The sequence below is a fragment of the Oratosquilla oratoria genome, chromosome 3, assembly GCF_046742065.1.
Source record: "Oratosquilla oratoria isolate Oo_2021 chromosome 3, ASM4674206v1, whole genome shotgun sequence".
In the NCBI taxonomy this organism is placed as follows: Eukaryota; Metazoa; Arthropoda; class Malacostraca; order Stomatopoda; family Squillidae; genus Oratosquilla; species Oratosquilla oratoria.
This window is the reverse complement of record NC_134779.1, coordinates 51,846,056-51,871,055: the sequence shown is the minus strand read 5'-3', so window position 1 is coordinate 51,871,055 and position 25,000 is coordinate 51,846,056.

Below are 25,000 nucleotides of genomic sequence, written 5' to 3'. Positions count from 1 at the left end.
GGAGGTAGGAGGAGGAGGAGGAAGAGGAGGAGGAAGAGGAGGGAGGAGGAAGAGGAGGGAGGAGGAGGAGGAGGAGGAAGAGGAGGGAGGAGGAGGAGGAAGAGGGGGAGGAGGAGAAAGAGGAGAGAGGAGGAGGAAGAGGAGGAGGAGGAGGAGGACGAGGAGGGAGTGGAGGAGGAAGAAGAGGAGGGAGGAGGAGGAGGAAGAAGAGGAGGGAGAGGAGGAGGAAGAGGAGGGAGGAAGAGGAAGAGGGGGGAGGAGGAGGAAGAGGAGGGAGGAGGAGGAGGAAGAGGAGGAGGAGGAGGAAGAGGAGGAGGAGGAGGAAGAGGAGGGAGAGGAGGAAGAGCCAATCGGATTACAAGAAGCGAAGAAGGGAAAGCGAGTCGGGAGATCGATACCTGAGAGAGAAACGAACTACCAAAGACTCAAGGAACGAGGAGGAGGAGGAGGAGGAGGAAGAGGAGGAACACAAAGGAATACAAAGGAAGAACAAACAACAGTAGGCCTACTGGCCCTAACGAGGCTGTTCGTGTTTACTAAACTAAGCTACAATTAAGAAAACAGGGCAGAGGATGAACTAACACTACTGCTACCACTATCCTATCCAATTACAGAGGAGGAGGAGGAGGAGGAGGAGGAGAAACAGGTGGTGGACAAAGGCTCAATTGAACAGAAACTGGAACGGGGACGGGAAAGGGTAGGAAAAGGAGTAGGAGTAGGAGGAGGAGGAGGAGGAGGAGGAGTGGGGGAGGAGAGGGGAGGAGGAAGAGGAGAGGAAGCAAGTGGGGTATCAAAATCTTAGAGAACAGGAAAGGGAAATTGAGAAGGAACTCCTCATTGGAGGAAGAGGAAAAGAAGGAAGAAGAGGAAGAGGGAGGAGAGGAAGGAGGAGGAGGAGGGGAGGAATTATTTGGAGATCATAGGTTCAAGGAATGGGAGGGGGACCTCCTTGGAAGAGGAAGAGGACGAGGAGGAGGAGGAAGAAGATGAGGAAGAGGATGAGGAGGAAGCAAATTTGGATCCCCAAGAGGAATTTATGACAAATCGGCGGTAATCAAATGGCAACGGCAAAACAAAATGGCGACAGGAGACCTTTCGGTCCATAAGAAGTGGTTACCGATGAACGGACGAAAAAAGGTGAATATCCAAGCTATTTGTTGCAGTATGTTTTGTTCTCGTCCTACTAGACCAATTTAGGTTTAAGAAGGAAATAACCAAGAGCTAGTTTACCAAAAGAGTGGTTAAAGAGTGTAATGACTTAGTAACCATGTAGCGAACGCTAGACCTATTGGTTGTCTTAAGAGAAGACTAGATAACTCTGTGATTTGGTACGACAGGTGGTAAGAGACATGGAACTGCCTAGTGGTTGTCCCTATGATCTCTTGCCGTCTCCTCAATTCTTATATTCTTTCGTTCTTATGTCGTTACTTGCGGCAAAGGTCGAGGGTATGGTGGTTCGAATCCTGCCACCGGCGAAGTTGAACAAAGGGCAAGGTTCATTGAATTCCACGCTATAAAGTCTTCTGTGAGGGGCACCGTCCTAGCCTTCCGATAGGGGTGGGGGGGTTTGTGACGTTAAATCTATCATATATCATGTTCTATCTAGTCGACGGTCAGACATGTGCTCAAGTAGAGGCTGATGTGAAGGAGTATGTGTCCCGATTTATCTTAGACCTTCAGATGGTCTGATTTGACTAGAACTCACCAGATCAAAAATAGAAACACGCGTCACAGTTGTGTCAGTGACAAGAAGCGTGTGAAGAGACGCACGTCTGTGGATGGATGTGGAAGTGGATGTGGATGAGGATATGGATGGAGTGTGGAAGAAAACGAAGATGGATGCAGACACGGGTGAAGAAACGAATCTATATGCTGAAGTGGATGCGAATGTGGATGAGTATGTACAAGCGGATGTGGATGAATGAGCAGACATGGATGCATGGATACGGATGCAGATGCGGATGCGGATGAATGAGCAGACATGGATGCATGGATACGGATGCAGATGCGGATGCGGATGAAGAAGAGGATGCGAGAGATGACGCACAAGAGGCTAAGAGGGATGATGGAGCTTAGAAACGCACTGAAGAGTGACAAAAGCAATCGGAAATGGAATCAAAATTGAAAGGTGGAGGATTGTCAGCGGTAGGCAGAGAGAAGGGTGGGGGGTTGGAGATAGTTGAGGGAGTTTTGGGCTGAATAGAAAGTCGAAAATGTTTGAGCAAGAGGGGTTGATGTCGCGAGGTAAAAATCGGTTTAGTTTAAGACCTAGTGGTGAGAATTTCTTATAAAAGATCAAAATTCTTAAAAAATAGAAATTTCCTTAAATTTTATTAAAAAAAATCTTAAAACTTTTTTCCAAGTTTCTTAAGGAACAAAAATGTTCAAGCATTCTTAAAGAATAAAAAAATTCTCAAAATTTTCTAGAGGACCGAAGCAATCTCAAAATTTCTTCAAAAAAAAAAAAATTCATTTCTTCATTTTTTTTCATTATTTCTTAAAGATCAAGCATATCCTCAAATTTTCTTAAAGATATTTTTCCTCAACATTTTTAAAGAACAAAATTTTCTTCTCAACATTTTTAAGGACAAAATTATTCTAAACATTTTTTTTTTTTTATGTTTTCAAAGAGCAAAGGTTTTCTCAAAATGTCTTAAAGAATAAATATTTTATTAAAATTTCTTAGAAAAAATCTTAAAGAATATATACACGAAGTGCATGGTTCAAAGTCTAATTTTTTCCTCTCTGTCACATATCCATCTTGCTCTGGCGATGTAAATCGTCTTTATTCCAGCCTTGGCTTTCTTCTTAAGTCACTGTAGATATTCTCCACTCATCCCCAAACACACACACACACACACACACACACACACACGTTTGCGGTCAACCTAGTTAAACATCCTCGCCACCGGAACCTGCTACCTCCACAGGTACCACGACCACGACTGCAGGTGCGGCACCATAATACCATCAAGCCGATCAGAACACGCACCGACCGGTATAAGAAGAGCCCCATACCGACATTTGTGGACTTAATCAACAACAAGAATTAACATTGTTGTACTACACACATATTCCTTAGCTTACTATTGTTTTGTTTTTTGATTGCTTGTAACATCTTTTCACTGTCATAGTTTTATAATATAATCTTGTAGGATGTATATTTTCAGCAGTAATGCTGCTATACCCAATAAACTAATTATTATAATATATATATATATATATATATATATATATTATATATATATATATATATATATATATATATATGATATAGTCATATATATATATATATATATATATATATATATATATATATATATATATATCCCTTCTCACAGGTATGCGCCTCCTGGGGTAGACTCCTCACCATCTTCTCTTCTGGCATGCTTTTCAATACCCTTAGCCATTCATTCTCACCTCATTCTTCTACACCACACACTACACTTATAAACTCCTCATCAAATACTTTCTCTAAGGCCATCAAAGCCACACAACATTCCTTCTCACCTAATCTTTGCACACAAGAATCTATATCTTCCTCGTCATATGCTTTCTCTAGATCCATAAAGCTCATACATAATTCCTTCGTACCACATTATTTTCTTAAACTTTGCACACTACACCTCTATCATATGCTATCTCTAGATCCATAAAACTCACACATAATTCCCTCATCATATTCTTCTCTTACACTTTGCACACTACCCCTCTATCATATGTTTTCTTTAAATCCATGAAGATGACGTATGAATTCCTCGTCTCTCTCTTTCATTATCCAGAAACATCGAGAAATAAGGTTACAAGGAACTAGAAAGTTAATATGGGATAAACATATATTGCGCATGAAAGAAAACGTATCCACAGAAAATGAAGAGAAGCTGAAACGTCAACAGAAAACGGAGTGAGCGAGATAAGTGATGGTACCAAGGTGCGACCTGAAGCCTTTTGAGGGTCAATCCGGTATGGAAGACGGTGAAGATGGAGCGATAAGGGAAACTGGAGCTATTGTGAGGCTCCAAGAAAGCGGGAAGATCGAGAAGAGGACGAGGACGAGGAGAGGACGTGGCCTCGAGGACACTGCGTCTCGAGATAAAGAAAATACAATAAGGAGGAGCAAAGAATAAGAGTAGCTTAGCTTAGGAACCACTGTCATAGATACTTTAGATCTGATCCCTAATGCCCAACAACGTATTCTTGCATATCCATATACAGTACACAACTCCCGTACTGAAAAGAAGCAACCTTAGGCAGGGGCACTGCAAACAAACACGGTTATCACACGAACTCGCCTCCTATCAGATCAGAGCATAAGAACATAAGAACGAAGGCTATACTAGGCAGTTCCATGTCCCTTATCAGCTGTAATCCCAATCCATAAAGTTGTCTAACTTTCTCTTAAAACAACCCATTGTTTTAGCCCTCACTACATGATTACTAAGTCTTTTACATTCGTTAATCACTCTCTTGGTAAACCAGTTCCTGCCTATTTCTTTTTTAAATCTGAATTTGTCCAAATTTGAATCCATCACTACGAGTCCTGACCTGCTGTCTTAATATGATGACCTTGCCTGTATCACTCTTGTTAAAGGGGTTCAAAAAACTCGAAAGGTTGGGGAACACTGGTATAGATGAACATGTATGTGTACTAATCATTGGAAGGGTGCGGTAACGTGGGGGGACCCCCTTCTACCCGCCGTCCCCCCGTCTTGGGAGTCGACGCGGGGTTCGGGGCCAACCGGGTCACGCACCCATCCCACCACAAACTGGCTTCCCCCTTTATCTTAGCTCTTTGTGGATAAAGGGACATCCCTGCCCCCCGGCACACCGTTCGGGTCAGAATGGGTGCAGCAATCTACGGATCTTGCTCTTTCTATGTTCATTCTTCTTACCTCCAAACCATAAGACCCTAAAGTATTTGAAACACAGCCTTGTGCCATTTCATTCTTTTTTAATAAGAAATGGCCCTGGAAAACCGATGGCTTGATATCTGTTTGTATTGATAGGTTGAAGAAATATTATTTGAAAACAACAAAATTGGTGCAACCGGACAATTTGCGTGTCAATTTCGTTGTTTAAACAATTAAATAAAGCTATTGGTAGTTGGTTTCAATGATTTTTAATGGCAATAATTTCTTTAGAAATATATATGTTTTTAGGGGAAAATAAAAGAGAATGTAGATAAAAAATGCTATAGTTATGCAATACATAGTAGATAAATAGACAAAAAAAAAAATAATAATAATAATGAAATAGATAAAGCCAAAAATTTCAGCACCTTCATTAAGTCTTGATATAAATGGATGTTAAGGCTTATGATTATATAAAGCGCACTCTATTTTCTATGCAGGAATTTCATCCCATATACGATTGGTCAGGTTGTCTGTTCCTACTTGTAGATTTGATCTGTGTTTTGAGGTGGTTTTCGTATGATTTGTTCCTCACATTTATTATCAGTATTGTAGCTCATCTCTGTATCGGGGCCACTGATTATCTCACTAACTCAGAACTTGTGTGACATAAATTTGTACAAACATAGAACAGAAACAGCAAAATAGATCTGTCTATCCTGTACGCAACACATGACCTACACATCAATGACATCCACCACCGCATCTAACAACAAACACGAATAACCCAAACAACCACAACCACCATCACTGGCCCCCACTAGCGTCATTACCACCAACACAATAGCCTACGACCTCTGATGCACTTCATTACCACGAAGACCATTCCCTGGGCACATCGACGACATGACGTCATAGCTGATGGCCGGACAAACCTTCATGATTTTGTAAAAAGGAGTCCTCTCTCCTCTCTCCTCTCCTCTTCACTCGTCTCTCCTCTTCTCTTCCCTCCTTTGCAGGGAAGACCAGGGTCCCCCTACTCCCCCTTACACAAATCCCTCCCATTTCGTCAGACAAACGTGGAGGAGGGATGCCGTATGATGCAAGGCTATTTCAGTGTCGTGCGCTATGCTAATTTAGTGAGCTATTTCGCATCAAAGGTTTACACTCTACGCGTAGTGTTTTGTTGCCCTTGTTAAACACCCAAAAGATACAATTAAAGATACACTCAAATGGTGATTTGGAACTAGCAGGGTTTCTGTTCCATCAGTGAGAAATATTTTTGTAGTCATGATACTTAACATTTACCATACATCTGCTGGGGAAATGGATTTGTAGCTTATGTACGTGCCTTCATATGCGTGTATGTATACATGCATATGTGTATATATGTACTCATATACATGAATGTATTCACGTATATGTGAATGTGTGCATGCGGACATCTGTATGCATTTATGTAGTTATGTATGCATGTATGTACGTATGCATAAATGGATTTATGTGAACACATATGTGTGTATATAGGTGTGCATATGTGTATATATGTATGTATGTATGTATGTATGTATGTATGTATGTATGTATGTATGTGTGTATGTATGTATGTGTGTATGTGTGTATGTATGTATGTATGTGTTATGTATGCCCGAGGAGATTACTCATCTGTACACTTTCTGTACATTTAATCTGTTTAAATATGACAAAATCAAACATTATTTAATAAGTACCAGCATCCTGCATACACATACATTTAGTTTTTTTACATTAACACACAAACACACTTATACTTACATGCAAGTATCGGTGATTATATAATAGATCAACTGTGCAGAACATGTAAATATATGTATGTACATTATATACTTGACATGCTACATGTTTGTGTGCATATCTAGTATTCAAATATTGCCTATATAAGGTATAAAAATCTACGTATATTCTAAATATTCAACACATTTCACTAAATACATTTCTAAGTCCATTTCCTAAGATATATCATCAATACAACAACACTGGTAATCATGCAGTGCATTTACAGTAATTATTCAGTGTATGCGTGGTATTTGTTTTAAGCCTATTCCTCGTTCGTTACTGGTTCACTGTTAATATATTATTGATCGTTTATTGAACTCTCGACAATAGAGAAAGGCGCGACATGACGTCATCACGTTAACTCTAATGGAATGGGAATCATGTGTGTGTGTGTGTGTGTGTGTGTGTGTGTGTGTGTGTGTGTGTGTGTGTGTGTGTGTGTGTGTGTGTGTGTGTGTGTGTGTGTGTGTGTGTGTGTGTGTGTGTGTGTGTGTGGAGTTGCAAGCAACAGCATTTTTGCAGTTATATAACCTTTTCTGCCCTTTTCAAAGTTCTGATGACATTCTTTCCTTCAATTGGGTGTGCATAAACTAAATTTGTATAATCTTCCCTTTATTCAACGTTTCGTCTTTAATAAGACATCTTCAGGATTGTCTGTAATGACATGACAAAAAATTACAAGTTGGTATTATGAAAATAATTAATATAATAGGAATTAAATAGTAATGCATATGATGGTAATCTAAAATAAACAAAGGCAATTGAAAGGCATCGTGGTCATTTATATGTGGGTTTGATGCACATATGAATAGTTTATGCACATCCAATTGAAGGAAGGAATGCCATCAGATATATTGAAAACACAAGAAAAAATTTAACGGCAAAAATGCTGTCGCTTTCAACTCCACGTCTTACAGAAAATCTGCTACCCTCTTGTACAAATATATATATATATATATATTATATATATATATATATGTATATTTATATATATATATACATATATATATACATGTGTATATATATATATATATACATATATATATATATATATTAGATATACATATGCATACATGTATATATATATATATATTTATATATATTTATATATATATATTACATGTATATATATATATATATATACATGTATATATATATACATGCAATATATATATATAAATATATATATATATATATTTATATATATTTATATATATATTATATATATATATATATATATATATATATATATGTATTGGCGCTCGACAGATAACTTTATTCATCTGAGTGATGAGACCTATTCCCAACTGATCTAAACGTTTATTAGAATCAATGTCATGACCAGATTCCACCAGACCCGTCTGACGATCTAGCAAGACCAAGAAACCACACATCAAGAACGAACAGACCAATCCTGTTCTCTGATGTCTCCCTCCCTCCCTCTCTCTCTCTCTTCCTCCCTCCCTCTCTCTCTTCCTCCCTCCCTCTCTCTTCCTCCCTCCCTCCAAACTCGCGCCTTGTCAGACGCGACGCTCCGTCTCTTCCTCGGCCCACGACAAGCATTTTTGATTACTTCTGCAGGAGAGGGTTTCTGTCGGGTGATTGTGTGTCCCTGCACGCTTAGAGGAAGGGGGACAATGCGTCCGGGGGCTGGAACGCGTCTCGATCTTACCCTTCGACAGGAAACACTCGAACTCAGTTCGAGAACAAGGGTGTAGTAGGGTGGCAATGAAAGCACCTACTTGATAATAATATGTATTAATTCACAATTAGATCAATATACATGAGAGACAAAAAGAGACGTGTTCACACCTTGCAGGCTACAAACGAACTGACGCCAAGCCTTGTCTTGGCGCCAAAACTCTGGAACGAGCGGGCCGAGCACTTGGTTTTTCCAAACATACTTGTACATAAGGTTACATACAATACAATAATCAACAATACAATCATCAATGAAACTAATGTCCAACAATACACCCTGTAATTAATAATACAATGTGGAAAACATACAACTCCCAATTGAGCAATAGATAAATATAATACACATCACAATACACATGATACACCACACAATGGCACGGTGCTACCACGGTACCACACCATCACAGGGCTAAATAATGCTGGCCGAGCGGGTTAGAGCGTCGCTGCTTGCGGCGGAGGTCGAAGAGACGACAGTTCGAACCCTGCTGCTGGCGAGTTGGACTAAGGACATGGTTCACTAAATTCCACGCTACAAAGTCCTACAGAGCGCCACCTTGGTGGAGCGGGACTTGTCAAAAGAAAAACCAAAACTATCTAAGCACTGTAATTCTGCTTCAGAGCAAAGGAAATACGACCCTAAAATTGTTAGCATGAACTTTTGGCTTCAGAAGCCCAACTACCCTCAATTCATTTTACACATGGTCAGCCCACGTTTGGGCTATCCTGTTTCTAGATGGTCCCTAAGCCTTATTAAAGACATTGACAAATTGGAAAAGGTACGGTATGAAGGCACGCACGTTATACCCAATGTAACAAACGTGATTCAATTTAACGTCGCAAACCTTTCCTATCAGGGGGCTAGCACGGTACCCCTTACAGAGGACTTCGTAGCGTAGAATTCAATGAACCATGCTCTTGGTCCAACTCGCTGGGGGAAAGTTTCGAACTGCTGTCACCTCGACCTCCGCCGCAAGTAACGACGCTCTAACCTGGTCCAAAACCGCCAATCACATTTAAACCTCTTATCATAAACAAAGATTAAGAGAAAAAGCTGATCAACGTTTTAATTTTTTTTTTAAGTTTCTTACACGAGAGGCGAAAATATTGTATACAGAGAACTAAACTGACGAGAATTAAGTATATAATGATAATATTATAATATATATAATAATAATACAATAATAATCAAACTTTCAGTGGCCGAGCGGGTTAGGGTGTCGCTACTTGCGTCAAAGGGATGGCGGTTCGAACCTTGAAGCTGACGTGATTCATTAGCCCATGCCACAAAGTCATCTGTAAGGGGCACCATCCTTGCCCCCTGATAAGAGGGATAGTTTCGCAACATTAAACAGAATCATAATGATAATAATATTTGATATTCATTGTATAATAGTAATACAAGAATAATAAATCTGAAAACAAAAATTCAACAATGGATGAAACCAACTTCCCGCAGATGTAATTGAAAGTAATGAAAATTAAATCTAATTTCTATTCTATTTCATAATTCGCTTGATCTTATAATTTCGGGTGATTATTTACCGTTCCATTTTATATCAGTTCTTTTTATCTTATTCTATTTTCCTGTTATTTATTAGTTTTTTTTTATGTGCTTGATATATGTACCTGGTATATGTATGTATGTGCTTGATTACTTCTTGTTTGTTTTTACTGCAAACGACATCGTTATAGACCAAAAGGTCTTCTGTCAATTATCCTTTGTCAAGGTAAATCATTGCATTTTTTTTCATCAAATGAAAATTGCACAACCACCAATGTCACCATATCTAAAGAGTCACCGCAATTAACATCACCACCACGTCATCGTTACACAAAGACATTCCCCACCTCCTAGCATCGCCACCATCCCTACCACCATCAATACCAATACTACCACCATCCTCGCCTAACCCTACCACCACAAAATCGTTTCTAGACAAAAAACCTCATACCACCACCAAAACTCCTACACCATCCCTACCACCAATACTACCACCACCCTCGCCTACCTCTACCACCACAACATCGTTTCTAGACAAAGACCCTCATACCACCCCTACAACGACCACCACCACCACCACCACTAAGCAGGCTGGGAATGCGAATACCGTATTGTAATGAAGGAGAGGAGGACCTAATGAATAATCAAATGGATAATATCTGGACATGTGAATGAAGGTTCTCTGCCCCCCCCCCTCCACCCCATCCCCGACCATCGATTCAGAGGTCGTCTCCCCTCCCCTCCCTTCCCCCCCCCTCCCCCGCTGGCGTCCAGGAAAGGGGAAGGGAGAGAAGTGAGGCAAGGGGGGAACGGGGAGGAGAAAGGGAAGATGAGGAGAGTTTGCTTGATTGGGAAATGGGGATTATGTACATGTATATGTTTGCATACATGTATAGAGAGAAAACAGATTGTAAAAAGGAACTGGGAGAGTTAGTGAGTTCTGTCCTTAAATTCAGGAAGTAGTGCAATAGTGCCAGGAATAGGGCTAGCAGATTATTAGGATTTATTGCTGGGACGGTTACAAACAAAAGTGTGGATGTAGTTATCAAATACTATCTGGCGTTAGTTAGGCTCATCTTTAACTATGCTGTCCCATTTTCGTCCACGTTTTATGGAACGGTTAATTCACTAGGATCAGCACAGAGGAGAATGACCAAAATGATACAAGGGTTTGGAAATTTACCTTGTGAAGACAGGCTTACGCACCTTAACTTACACTTTCTGGAAAAACGCAGAGTGCAGGGCGATCTAATAAAGGTATTCAAATAGGTCAATGGTTTTAGCAAGGGTCATGCAGGCAAGGTTATTATATTAAGACAGAAGAGCAGGATTTAAGTTGGACAAATTTATCTTTAAGAAAGAAATAGGTGATAGCTGGTTTACCAGTGGAAGGGTTAACGAATGGAATACACATAGGAACCAGGTGGTGAGTGTTGAAATTATTGGTTATTTTAAGACTACAATCTTAAGAAGTGGGGAACTTGTCATCCATGACATTGATGCGTGAAGTGTATACTTCAAAATCGCAAATGTTTGTACTAACTGTGAGATTGAGGGGTGCGTTAGTGTCATTAGCAATTAAAATGCAAGTATGACCTTTTTGACCTAGAGCTGATGGCTGAAAGCAGCGAAATGCCAATGACACGGCAAGTTTCTTGCATACAGAATACATCGATGACTTAATCTTGGAAAAATCATATGTGTATCTTTGTATAATCACGAGGGAACAGCATCTCTGGGCTGATAAGCACTGCGTGAGTGTTTGAATGTAGATAGCACTTCCGAGACTAGGGTGGATTTGTTGTTGAATTCCTCTAAGAGGGGCAAGCAGGTGTCCTCAGGCGGTGAAAGATCAACGGTATCTACTGGGCGTTTTGTACTGAGTTTTGCTGATTTGGACATGCGGGAGTTGGTGCGTCTGTTACGTTTGGAACGCAAGTTCACAGATATCAGTAAGGTAGCAGAGTTGTGGGAAGGTGTTTGGGTGGCGGTGTCATTTGTGCTAGCATCTGGTGTATCCTCGTGTGATGAAGCAGAGTGAATTTGAATGGGGGCTAGAATTAACTGGCGCTAAATCACGTTCTGCCTACTCGGCCACGTTGATGTGGTTGACTTTGTGGGAAGTTGCTGATGGCAATGTAGGGAGGAAATTATTTGTATAAATAATGCTATTTTGAGCAGGGTAAATGATTGTGTTACGTTGCTTCCTCAAAGTTAAGCCTATGAGGACATCAGCAGGAAAGTAAACATCAGCTACGTAGGTGATAACTGGAATGGATGGGTACTCATCCATGAAGTTAATGTCTAAGGATGATTTACCAATGTTAGGGAATAGTACGCCATCTACATAGCAAAGGTTGACGTTGGGGGCTCCAAAATTGTGACACGTTTTGTTTCAGTGCGTTTTTTTTTTTTTTTTTATTTGTGTGTGTGTGTGTGTGTGTGTGTGTGTGTGTGTGTGTGTGTGTACTGACATGATGTTAACTGGGGAACCCGTGTCGAGAAAGATTGTCACTTTGGTGTTGCTAGACGTAGCATTGAAAGTTAAGGAATGGGAAGATACGTCTGGGATATCCAGGGTATGTACCGGTAGAGTTGATGATTGAATATCTGGGTATGGAGTAACTGTCCTTGGTGTGCACTGAGTCTTTGTATTCTGTAGTCACAAAGGAGATGTGTTACGTGAATGCCTTGCAGGAGATGTGTTACGTGAATGTCTTGCAGGAGATGTGTTACGTGAATGTCTAGCAGGAGAGCGATCTGGGGATTCTTGTCTGTGTTGCCTCCGTGCTAGCAGCACACGGCAACGATCACTCGTGTGAAAACATGTACCGTGATGATCGCAATACTTATTTAGTTGTGACGGATATCTATGGTAATACGTGTTAACGAGGTATCCTGGTTTGTATCACTATGTACAAAATGTTTGTGTTCTTGAAGGAGAATTCGCCCAGTGTGGTACCTGGCGTATATAGAATTGAGCTAGCTTTTTGGAGTGTGTCTGGGTGTAATTGGGAGAGTAGTCAAAAGTATGCCATAAGTGAGACTACGTGTTCCAATGGTATTTTGTTGTCTGAGACCCAGTCTGAGTTTTTGAGTCTTTCACTGAGTTCATTTTAAATGTTGAAGCTATTTCGACTGCCTTTTCTTTTGTGTTGTGAGATAGATTGATTGTAAGTGTTGTGAGAGTGAGTGATTGTAATTTTTTGCCAAAGATTATAGGGGGAAAAGGTTCCAAGTGACTCAAATGCAGCAAAGGACTTTTTAAATTGTTGTGCGAATTCCTGATATTTGTATGTTTCCTCAAATAAATCAGACTGCATAACTTCTCCAGTTAATTTGTTATTCTTATCTATTTCGGGCGTTAAGATACTTATTTTGCCTTTGTCGTCTGTGATGTTTCTTCGTATTATCTCTGATTTAACCTCAGAGAAGCAATTGTGTACATGAATGTTCTTGCCATTAAAGAGAGGTAATGTTGTCTCATCCTTGACTACGGCGATAAGATTTTGTGTCATGGTGTTTTTAGTATCAGGTGAATTTTCTGAAGAGCTGTTAGCAGAAAGAGGGCAAATGTTTGGTGTATTTGAATTGAGCTTAGAGCGGCTTCGTGTACAGGGTCGGTATGTCGAATCAGAGAGTGGTTTGGACACGTTCATTGACTAACTCATAAAAAAAAAAAAAAAAAAAAAAAATGGGTAGTGGCCGTGTTGCTCCTAGGTGGTAATGAGAACAAAAGAATATTTACTTACCCAAGATGATGTAGGGGGGTTTCCAAACTGAAACAGTGGGGCGAATCGTTTGTAAGATGCACTGCTGGAAGCAGGGGGATTAATTTGTTCAATGTATTTGGGTTGTGAGTTGAATATATATATATATATATATATATATATATATATATATATATATAGATATATATATATATGTGTGTGTGTGTGTGTGTGTGTGTGTGTGTGTGTATGTGTGTGTGTGTGTAAGGCATGTGCAAAAGAAATAAAGGAAAGGCAGATGGAGATCTTGCGGAGGTAGATGCGTGGAGTGGGATGAGACGTTGTTTCTTGATTCCGCGACGATCGTTGGTACGTAGATTATCCTTGGTTATTGGTGCAGTGACGTACGAAGTGCAATGTGATGTTGGAGGAGGGAGGTCGTCCAACTCGTGCGATGGTGGGGTAGGAGGTCGCCCAACTCGTCTCGGTTTTGGCTTGGAAGCGGCGAGCGTCGTGGATGTTAGAGAATGCCGCGAAGAGGGGTCGGCTCTTAGTGGATGTTGGAGGATACAGCGAAGCAATACATCGGTGCTTCGTAGTAGGATGCCGGATAAAGAGGGATTTGATCGTAGTGAAGCAATGCAGTGTTGCTTCATAGTGGTGCTGGGTGATGCACAGCGTGGAAGTAGGACCCTTTGCTTTGTTGTAGGATGCTGGACGATGCAGCTAAGAGGGGTTGCCTCGTATTGATGTTTGGCGATGCAGAGGAGATGGGTCTGTGACTCGAGTATGATGCTGAACTTCCACGAAGATCGTAGAGTTGGGAGATGGCTATGTTCAACCGAAGCTGCTGTCGTAGAGTTGTTGCTTCGGAGGAATGGCAGATTTGTTGCTTAGAAATTCCTCTTTTGACACAAAAATATAGATTTATAGTTTCTATCTACATTATTAAGGTACTGGTGTTTCAAGAAGCAAAGTCTGAGCGGTCTCTTTTCTTTACTATTCCAGGGTTCCCTCTGGCTTATACATACAAGGTAACCTCCGAAGTAGCCTCGGGGGTTGCCAGATTCTACAAAGGTTGTCATATTTACATGTGGTTTGAAGACGTTGGAGTACTTCTCGCTCCATATGCGTGTGTGTGCGCGCGTATGCAGGCTGGACATCAAAGGAATTGCCAACACACACAGACACACACACACACACACACACACACACACACACACACACATATATATATATGTATATATATATATATATATATATATATATATATATATATATATATACATATTCAGTGCAGAAGTATATAGGGTACAAACAAACATGATATATTAGGGTAAATGGGACGTGGACACAATGGATCCATTTGTCAACGGTGGGAGAAGGTAGTGACAAAATATCATAGGAATGTGAGAAGCTCTCCATGGTTACAAGGTGAGGATCAGATGTCCTATAATTCTTACATTTGGAACATATTTGCTATTTCTTTACAAATATAAATATACATTTCATACAATCCTATATTAAGATTAAAGTTAGAATGATTTGTGAATTTTATCAAGCTACTTTCAATGATGTTCCTTTCGACAAGGAACATTATTAAAAGTAGGTTAATCAAACACACAAATCATACTAATTGTTGTCTCCAGATTTAGTAACTGGATTCATAGAGTCTCTCACCAATCGGTAATTGTCCTTAAGACTGTTTTTCTGTATCATTTTAGTGTGAGTCGGTTTCCATGGAACTAGCGAAAAGGTGGATGAAGGGGAAGAGGAGGAGGAGGAGGAGGAGGGGGTTAGGAGAAGGAGACAGAGGAGGAAGAGGAGTAAGAGTAGGAGGAGAAAAAGGAGGAAGAATAAGGAAGGAAAGAAGAAAAAGGAGGAGGAAGAGGGAGTGATTCTTTGCCAGTCAACAATTGTCTTCATATGAAGATGTAGGTTAGAATCATTCGAAGTCGATCGAGGGAGATCTTGGGCCCATTCCGGCAACTAGGTACCGACCGCTCGGGGCCGCACCTACGTCAGGAGATGAAGATGTTGACGAGTTTAGAAGATGGACGTCGGAGATATGTTATCCATCCAGAGTTTTTAACTATACAAATTAAAATTCATAGTCTAACAAATTTTTCTTGTCTGTTCAAGAAAACTGTCAAACTGTAAGCTAAATGCTACATAGGAAAATATATTACATACTCGACAAAAAAAAAAAAAAAAAAAAAACGTAACGACGTCGTGAGAACTTTAGTGTGCGTCAAGACTTTTGCTTGTGACTGTGCATAGTGCATGGTCATGCTGTTGTCGCTCTATCATGCGGGACACCCCTGAGGCTCGTCTTACACGTATCGAGTTTTCGCCGTGCGCCGTCCACGACACGACGCCGAGCTCTCAAATAACCGTGGATATCTGTGGACGCTTTCACACGTCACGACCACGTGTGAAAGCGTCAGTAGACACCCATGGTTATTTGAGAGCACGACGTCGTGTCGTGGACGGCGCACGGCGAAAAGTCGATACGTGTGAAAAGACCTCTATGGGGTTTTGGCTTCCTAAGTCTGATGGAATGGTACAGGGGAGATTTAAGGAAGGATAACAACACAAATGATGGAGAGTTATAAGTGATAAAGAATCTATTTATTCATTTATTTATTTTTATTTTATTCGTTTTCCACGAGGCTCCTGTACCAAGGGAGTGATATGGTTAATCAAAACAAGTTCGGTTTGTCATATGTTGGCGACATGACCAGTTTGCCCATGTTGGCGACATCCGGTTTATTGCATGTTGGCCACAAGTCCGGTTTATCGCATGCTGAAGATGCATCTAATCTATTACATGTTGGAGACGTATCCGGTTTATCGCATGTTGGCAACAAGTGCGGTTTATCGCATGCTGGCGACACGTTCGGTTTATCGCATGTTGGCGACACGTCCGGTTTATCGCATGTTGGCGATACTACCGGTTTATCGCATCCTGGCGACAAGTCCGGTTTATCGCATGTTGGCGACAAATCCGGTTTATCGCATGTTGGCGACACGACAGATTTATAACGTATTGGCGCCACACCCAAAGAACGAACTTGACATAGACTCCCGGCACGATAGGGGTCGGCCACAGCAAGAGGGAGGTCGCAACAAGGGGAAGGGGGAGGGGGGGTCAGGGAGCACCGACTTCCCATCAGGGAGGGGGGGTAAGGGCTCCCCCTCTCCCCCCTCCCGGAGAGTCCGCCGAGAACCGCCTGGGTTCCGGAATGACGCCAGTGACGTAACAGACGTTCCGTGACGTCTAATTGCACCGCGATGAATTCCCGACTGTCCACCTGTTCTAATTACTCTGACCTCCTCACCTCGGAACCTCCACATCCTCCTCCTCCCCCTATTCCTCCACCCCCTCCTCATCCTCATCCTCCACATCCTACACCTCTACTTCCACCAACTCCACCACCTTCCCCTAGGATCTCCTCCTCTTCATTCTCTGGACCTCCTCCTCCTCCTCCTCTTCCTCCTCCTCCTCCTCACCACACCTCCATCCAACCAAGAGATGTCCCTGTGTTCAGGTATGTGGGAGTAACTAAATCAGTGGATGCTGCGACGAAATTAGACACAGAATACAGACGACGACCTTCCTTGCGGCTTTGTTCCTGTACAAATGTGACAATCTTTCATGGACCTTTAAACCATAGTGACATCCTTACGGACCAGAGTTACTCAGCGTTCTTTCGTGGTTGGGAGACTATTTTCATCTCTCTCTCTCCCTCTCTCTCTCTCTCTCCCTCTCTCTCTCTCTCTCTCTCTCTCTCTCTCTCTCTCTCTCTCTCTCTCTCTCTCTCTCAAAAAAAAAAAAAAAAAAAAAAAAAAAAAAAAAAAAAAAAAGCCTCTTCAATATCTCCTTTATCACCTACGGGACTCCATCTTTTTGGTGTGACATTATCCCCCCAAGGATAGAAGCGCTGGTTATTGCTGCAAATAATGGTCTCCACAGGGCGTGACTATGGACAAAGGCCTCCACAAAGGATAAAACCCAACAAATTCATTGGTCCAACTTAGCCTGCTGATCAACATGGGGTCCAACTTGACAAGACTAAATATGGGATCCAACTCAACAAGTTTAAACATGGGGTCCAACTTGACAAGACAAACCATGGGGTCCAACTTAGCAAGACTCAACATGGGGTCCAGCTTAACAACACTAAGGATGGGGTCCAACTTAACAAGTTTAAACATAAGGTCTAGCTTAGCAAGAATAAAGATGGGGTCCAACTTGACAAGACTAAATATGGGATCCAACTCAACAAGTTTAAACATGGGGTCCAATTTTACAAGACAAAACATGGGGTCCAACTTAACAAGTTTAAACATAAGGTCTAACTTAGCAAGAATAAAGATGGGGTCTAACTTGACAAAAATAAATATGGAGTCCAACTTAACAAGTTTAAATATGAAGTCCAACTTGACAAGACAAAACATGGGGTCCAACTCAACAATACTAAACATAGGGTCCAACTTAACAAGTTTAAACATGTGGTCCAACTTAACAAGTTTAAACATAAGGTCTAACTTAGCAAGACTAAACATGGGGTCCAACTTAACAACACTAAACATGTGGTCCAACTTAACAAGTTTAAACATAAGGTCTAACTTAACATGGGGTCCAACTTGACGAAATTGAAATAAACGAAATTGAACACCGGGTCTATCTTAACAAGACTGAACTCCAGGTCCAACTTAACAAGAACAAACACCGGATCTAACTTAACGAGACTACAGATAGGGCCCAGCTTAGTTTGCAAGAAACACAACGTTGCCCTGACGAAATGCAACAAAAGAATTTCTCGCCTTTCACACCAGACGCCAGGGAGTTGATTTCAACTATCACTCGTGAGAAAGAAATGCGTTTCTTGAGCGATAATTCATCCACCAGTGGCCCGCAGAACCTATCCTGGCTTCTTCGAGACTGAAAATTAGTCCCGTCTGAAGCTCACTCCCTTTCGGTTACAGGTTTGTAGCCACCAAAGGATTACAAAGGAATACAAAGGCGGAGCATGCCGACAGGAGACCTTTTGGTCCATAACTAGGTCGGATGCGAAAAAAATATATATAAATGATAAAAAAATAGATAAAATCAAATCAAAATTATAATGATATAGATAATAGTAAATGAAATAAATAATACATTGGTATAGTTAAATGATAAACAAATAGGTAAATAATAAATAATAATAAACTGACAAATAAATGATAAGAAATGGAAACCAAGCAAATGATAAATAAACAGACAAATAATAACAAACAAATAATCAAATAATATAAGATAAATGGCAGTCATTACAGCATCTTACAACGTTAGGAACAAGCTGCCGCAACTCTTCACGATTCACAGCCTCTTGCCCCAAGTGGCTGGTACCTTTGGACCGCGTCGTCTTAAAAGAGCGTTTCTCAACTAAGGGTCCGCAGAAACCTACCAAGGGATCCTAAGAACGTTTCTCAACCAGGGGTCCGCAGAAACCTACCAAGGGAGCTTAAACGAACGTTTCTCAACTAAGGGTCCGCAGAAACCTACCAAGGGATCCTAAGAACGTCTCTCAACCAGGGGTCCGCAGAAACCTACCAAGGGAGCTTAAACGAACGTTTCTCAACTAAGGGTCCGCAGAAACCTACCAAGGGATCCTAAGAACGTTTCTCAACCAGGGATCCGCAGAAACCTACCAAGGGATCCTAAGAACGTTTCTCAACCAGGGATCCGCAGAAACCTACCAAGGGATCCTAAGAACGCTTTTCAACCAGGGGTCCGCAGAAACCTACCAAGGGATCCTAAGAACGTTTCTCAACCAGGGGTCCGCAGAAACCTACCAAAGGATCCTAAGAACGTTTCTCAACTAAGGGTCCGCAGAATCCTACCAAGGGATCCTAAGAACGTTTCTCAACCAGGGATCCGCAGAAACCTACCAAGGGAAACCTACCAAAGGATCCTAAGAACGTTTCTCAACTAAGGGTCCGCAGAATCCTACCAAGGGATCCTTAGAACGTTTCTCAACCAAGGGATCCGCAGAAACCTACCAAGGGAGCTTAAACGAACGTTTCTCAACCAGGGGTCCGCAGAAACCTACCAAGGGATCCTAAGAACGTTTCTCAACCAGGGATCCGCAGAATTTTACCAAGGGATCCTAAGAACATTTCTCAACCAGGGGTCCGCAGAATCCTACCAAGGGATCCTAAGAACGTTTCTCAACCAGGGGTCCGCAGAATCCTACCAAGGGATCCTAAGAACGTTTCTCAACCAGGGATCCGCAGAATCCTACCAAGGAGTCCTCAGGACGGGGAGTTTACCATTTGGAAAACCTAATTACTCTCTTTCCTTCAAAGTGAATTTCACTTTATTTTCCATGTCGTTAATATACACGATTTCTTTTGCTTTAGTGTCATATTTGTAAAATGAAAACAATCTGATAATAGAACACCAATTTCTGTGAAAAGAAAACCTTTTTATTAACAACGCTTACATGCGAACGTAGAGCGACTATAAGAACATAAGAATGAAGGAGACTGCAAGAGACCATAAGGCCTACACTAGGCAGCTCCGTATCCATCACTACCTGTCATCTCCATCCATAAAGTTGTCTAATCGTTTCTTAAAACAACTGATAGTTTCAGCGCTCACTACATGGTTACTAAGTCTATTCCATTCGTTGACCACCCTATTAGTAAACCAATTCTTGCCTATTTCCTTCTTAAATCTAAATTTGTCCAGCTTAAATCCATTACTGCGAGTCCTGCCCTGTTGTTTTAATATGATGACCTTGTTTGCATCACCCTTGTTTAAGCCTTATATCCTATCTAAACCCGTATCAAGCGTTCCACAAAACTTGAAAGGTTGAGAATCCACGCTTCTGTATAGATATGAAACACAGTCACTGAGAGTAATTTTGTTGGGATGAAATGAACAGTGAAGATGAGGATGAGACGAGGATGAGATGAGATGAGGGTGAGGATGAGCGTGAGGATGACTGAGGATGAGGTGGATGTGGATGTGGGTATGAAGTCAAAAGAGCAGGCAGGATTCAGGCAAAGAACAGAAGGTGAAAGTAGGGACAAAGGACATGAATGTAGGAACATGTTGAACATGGGGGTGAGAAGACTGCAAGAGACCATAAGGCCTACACCAGGGAGTTCCACGTCCCTTACCACCTGGCACCCCTATCAATAAAGATATCTAATCTTCTTAAACAACCAAATGGAAGAAAAAAATGGAAAGACAAATATATAAATAAATAAACGAATAGATAAGCAAATCAATGAATAAATAAATAAATAAATAAACAAACAAGATGAAATAGAAAATAAGACAAGAATAGAATAAAGTTAGGAAAGTATAAACGGCATCCTTAAGGATAAAAAATTTATAATAACAAAAGTAGTAAAAGGAATAGAAAATTTGGAGAGGAAGAGAATGAAGTATATGGAAGGGGGCAAAAGTGAGGAGTGGGGAATGGAGAGCATCAAGGCCTTATAAGGAAAAATATACACAAAGAAAGTAAGGTAAGACGGGGAGGTGTCCCTGTGTTTTTTATTATTATTATTATTATTATTCTGTTTAGTTTCAATGTTTATTTTCATTATCATTATTATTATTATTATTAGTTTTATCACTATTATCATTACTTTTGTCAATTTTATTCTTATATGTGTGTGTGTGTATATATATACACACAGTACCAAACTATAATGTCAACTCATACCTAGACACTTTTCTCCTAAAAGCGGGCATTAAAATAGCCAGGACGTCAGGTAACAAAATAGGGCATTTGGTAACACGTAGCTACAATAATCCCACTAACGAAAACAGCGTTGTTTATAAAATCCCGTGTAAAAGCTGTCCCTATTCATATTTTGGTGAATCTGGTCGCGGACTTAATAAAAGGATAAATGAACATAAAAATGACGTAAAAGCCCATAGGACATCTAACTCCATAGTAATGCATGTGGATAAACATGGTCACCTTCCAGACTGGAACAACACAACCGTATTAAATAAAGGATCATCCAAGAAACTAAGGAAGACAATTGAGGCAGCATATATCAAACTCTAATAACAACATTGACCATATAGAAGGCTTTATATGTTTAGCAAAAGCCACAAGCTTATTAATAATAAAAGAATACGCAATATAAATAACAAGCTTCCCGAAGCGTCCCATGAGATGACCCGTCCGTGTATAAAATATCCTGTTACGTTTGAGTTGTTAGCTTTGTGATCAAGACCCTGCGGGTCGAAACGTTAAAGCGTGAAATTCTCCCATTACTCCTCGTCTACTTCTTTCACCTTCAGTCTTATTTGTCATAATATAGTCAACATATATATATATATATATATATATGTATATTATACGTATTATATATAAATATATATATACATATATATATATATATATATATATAAACATATATATATATACATATATATATACATATTTATATATATATAATATATATATATATATATACATATTATATATATAAATATATATATATATAAACATATATTATATATATACATATATATATATACATATATATATATACATATTTATATATATAAATATATATATATACATATATATATAAATATATATATATATATACATATTATATATATAAATATATATATATATATACATATTATATATATAAAATATATATATATATATATATATATATATATATATATATACATATATACATATATCTTTTTTTCTGCGGGGCGAATGATGAAAAGAATACCCACACTCAGAGTTTTACGCTAGCAGAACGTACCAGTGACGGATGACTTGGCAGCCCCTGTCCCGGGGAGGAGTACTGTGAATGAAAAAAAAATGCAGATATATATATTTAAACATGTGTATACTGTATAGGTGATGGCTGGGTACTATTTTGTTTTATTATTATTATTATTATTATTATTATTATTATTATTATTATTATTATTATTATTATTATCATTATTTTCATTATCATTGTTATTATCATTTTCAGGCACTCTTACCGATTTCTTTGCCTTTCCCTTTCAGAGTACCTCAGGGGAGTCCTAGGATCGAATCCTGGAATGGCGTTCTTGTAAATTAGCACAGTATTATCTTTTTGAGGGACGGCCTATATATTATATATATATATATATATATATATATATATATATATATATATATATATATATATATACATATATATATATATATAATATATATATAATATATATACATATATATACATATATGTGCATATATATATATACATATATATGTATATATACATATATACTGTATATGTATATGTTTATATATATATATATACATATATGAGCATATATATATATATATATATATATGTATATATATATGTATATATATATATACAGATAAAAACAATGATGAAAAATATGATACATGAAAGCTATAAATACGCCACTGAAACTTTAGCTGGAAATTAGTTCTTGGACCATATTTCTTATAAAAGACAAGAGAGAAAAGAGAGAGAGAGAGAGAGAGAGAGAGAGAGAGATAGAGATTGAGAGACGATTTTCAATCTTTGCACTTCTCTTGTCAATTTGCATGACGTCATCATGGCTCGAAAGTAACGAAAACAAAAGAAATCCTTCTTAAGCGACCGAGGCATCAAAACAACGCGGCACCCCTCAAGTGAAGCTCTCGTTTCCATAATTTGTCGTTCACGGGAACCCAGAACTTGCCGCTGTCGACCGAACCTTTCTGGAAAGAGAGTCGACACTTGAAATCGCGCCCGTACTTCGACAGACGTCGACCTGTGCGCCGTCAGGCAGGAACGGGCGTCATCAGTGTCAAATAAAGGGTGACAGTGGACCAAGACCCGTCAAGAGACGAAGAAGGGGAGGAGGAGGAGGAGGAGGAGGAGGAGGAGGAGGAGGAGGAGGAGGAGGAGGAGGAGGAGGAGGAGGAGGAGGAGGAGGAGGGGGAAGGTACGGGGGAATGGGGGAAGTAGCCTCCCCCCGTTTCTCTTCCCCCCCTCCCCTTCCTCACTCCCCCTAAGGCTAACAGTTCCATGACATACAAGAATGCAGATCTGCATTTATTACGCCCTTTGCTGGAGTGCTCACCTGTCCAGACCCTCTGGAAAAAAACGTAGAAATAAATGAAAATAAATGGATTAAAAAAAAAGAGGGGAGGACGTGGGCATGGAAGACCTAAGACTTTATTTCCCTTTCGTCATTGGCGGTACTCTACATCTGACCCTTCGTTGCCTTCAGACGATTTTATTCAGGCGTGAGGTCGTCCAGCTTCGGTATCAGAGTGGCTAAGTAATTCTAGAGAATCAGTTCTTGAAATTTAAGAATTCTAAAATAACTTAAGATGATTATTTTTGTTTATAGGGCTATTATGGTCTTGTGTGTGTGTGTGTGTGTGTGTGTGTGTGTGTGTGTGTGTGTGTGTGTGTGTGTGTGTGTGTGTGTGTGTGTGTGTGTGTGTGTGTGTGTGTGTGTGTGTGTGTGTACGTGAACATCTACGTGCGTGTGTGCATCTCTTCACCGAAGGCAGCAGCAGCAGCGGCGGCACGGTCTCAAATTGGGGAAGTTGTAGTTGTAGTCGTAGTTGTAAACGGCAACGTCGTGAATCTAAATAAGCCCCTCTCCCCCCTCCCCACCGCCAGGGTTGTTATTGCCCCTGGTTGTAATCGTAAAGGTTGTTATGTCTGTCCCTGAGAGAGGGGTAGGGGGGAGGGGGGAAGGGGGAAGGGGGAGGGGGAAGGGGGGAAGGGTTGTTCTTTGCGGCCAAGGTGTTACCGTGTTTGTTCTCTTACGTCGAGATACAGTCAAGACGTCTTACGTTCACACGTGATTCCTCTCTTCACCTTTAAGGAGTTTAATCTTCCTGGCCACAGGCGACTCTCTTCAGCTGGGAGAGAGGGTGGGGGGGTGGGGGCGAACTTCCAATCCTCGTTAAAATGAATCAACTACTGTATAGTCACGGGAGCTACTTTGCTATAGTTCTAGTCGGCATTGTAATATAGCCATAATTATAACAGGCTCCACCCTTTTTCTATTTTTAAAGATTATTCCGTTGATAATGTGTATAGTCTTTTTACGTTTCTTTCCACGTACTCTGATTTTTTTTTTTTTTTTTTTGGAGGGGGGGTCGACTATACCCACTCCTTTCATTTTTTTTTTTTTTTTCTCTTCTATCTTCTATCCACTTTATGTAGCTTTTCCTCGTAGGTTCTGGCCTTCAAGGCTGAGAACCATTATGGTTGTTACATTTTTTTTTTTTTTTTGTGCCTAAACCGCACCACTGCAGCATACTCCAATCTAGGGCGGATCAGGTCTTCAATACAATTTAGTCATAAGATGAAATGCCAATCTTATTATTATCTTATGTATTCTTTCTGATGCACACACACACACAAAC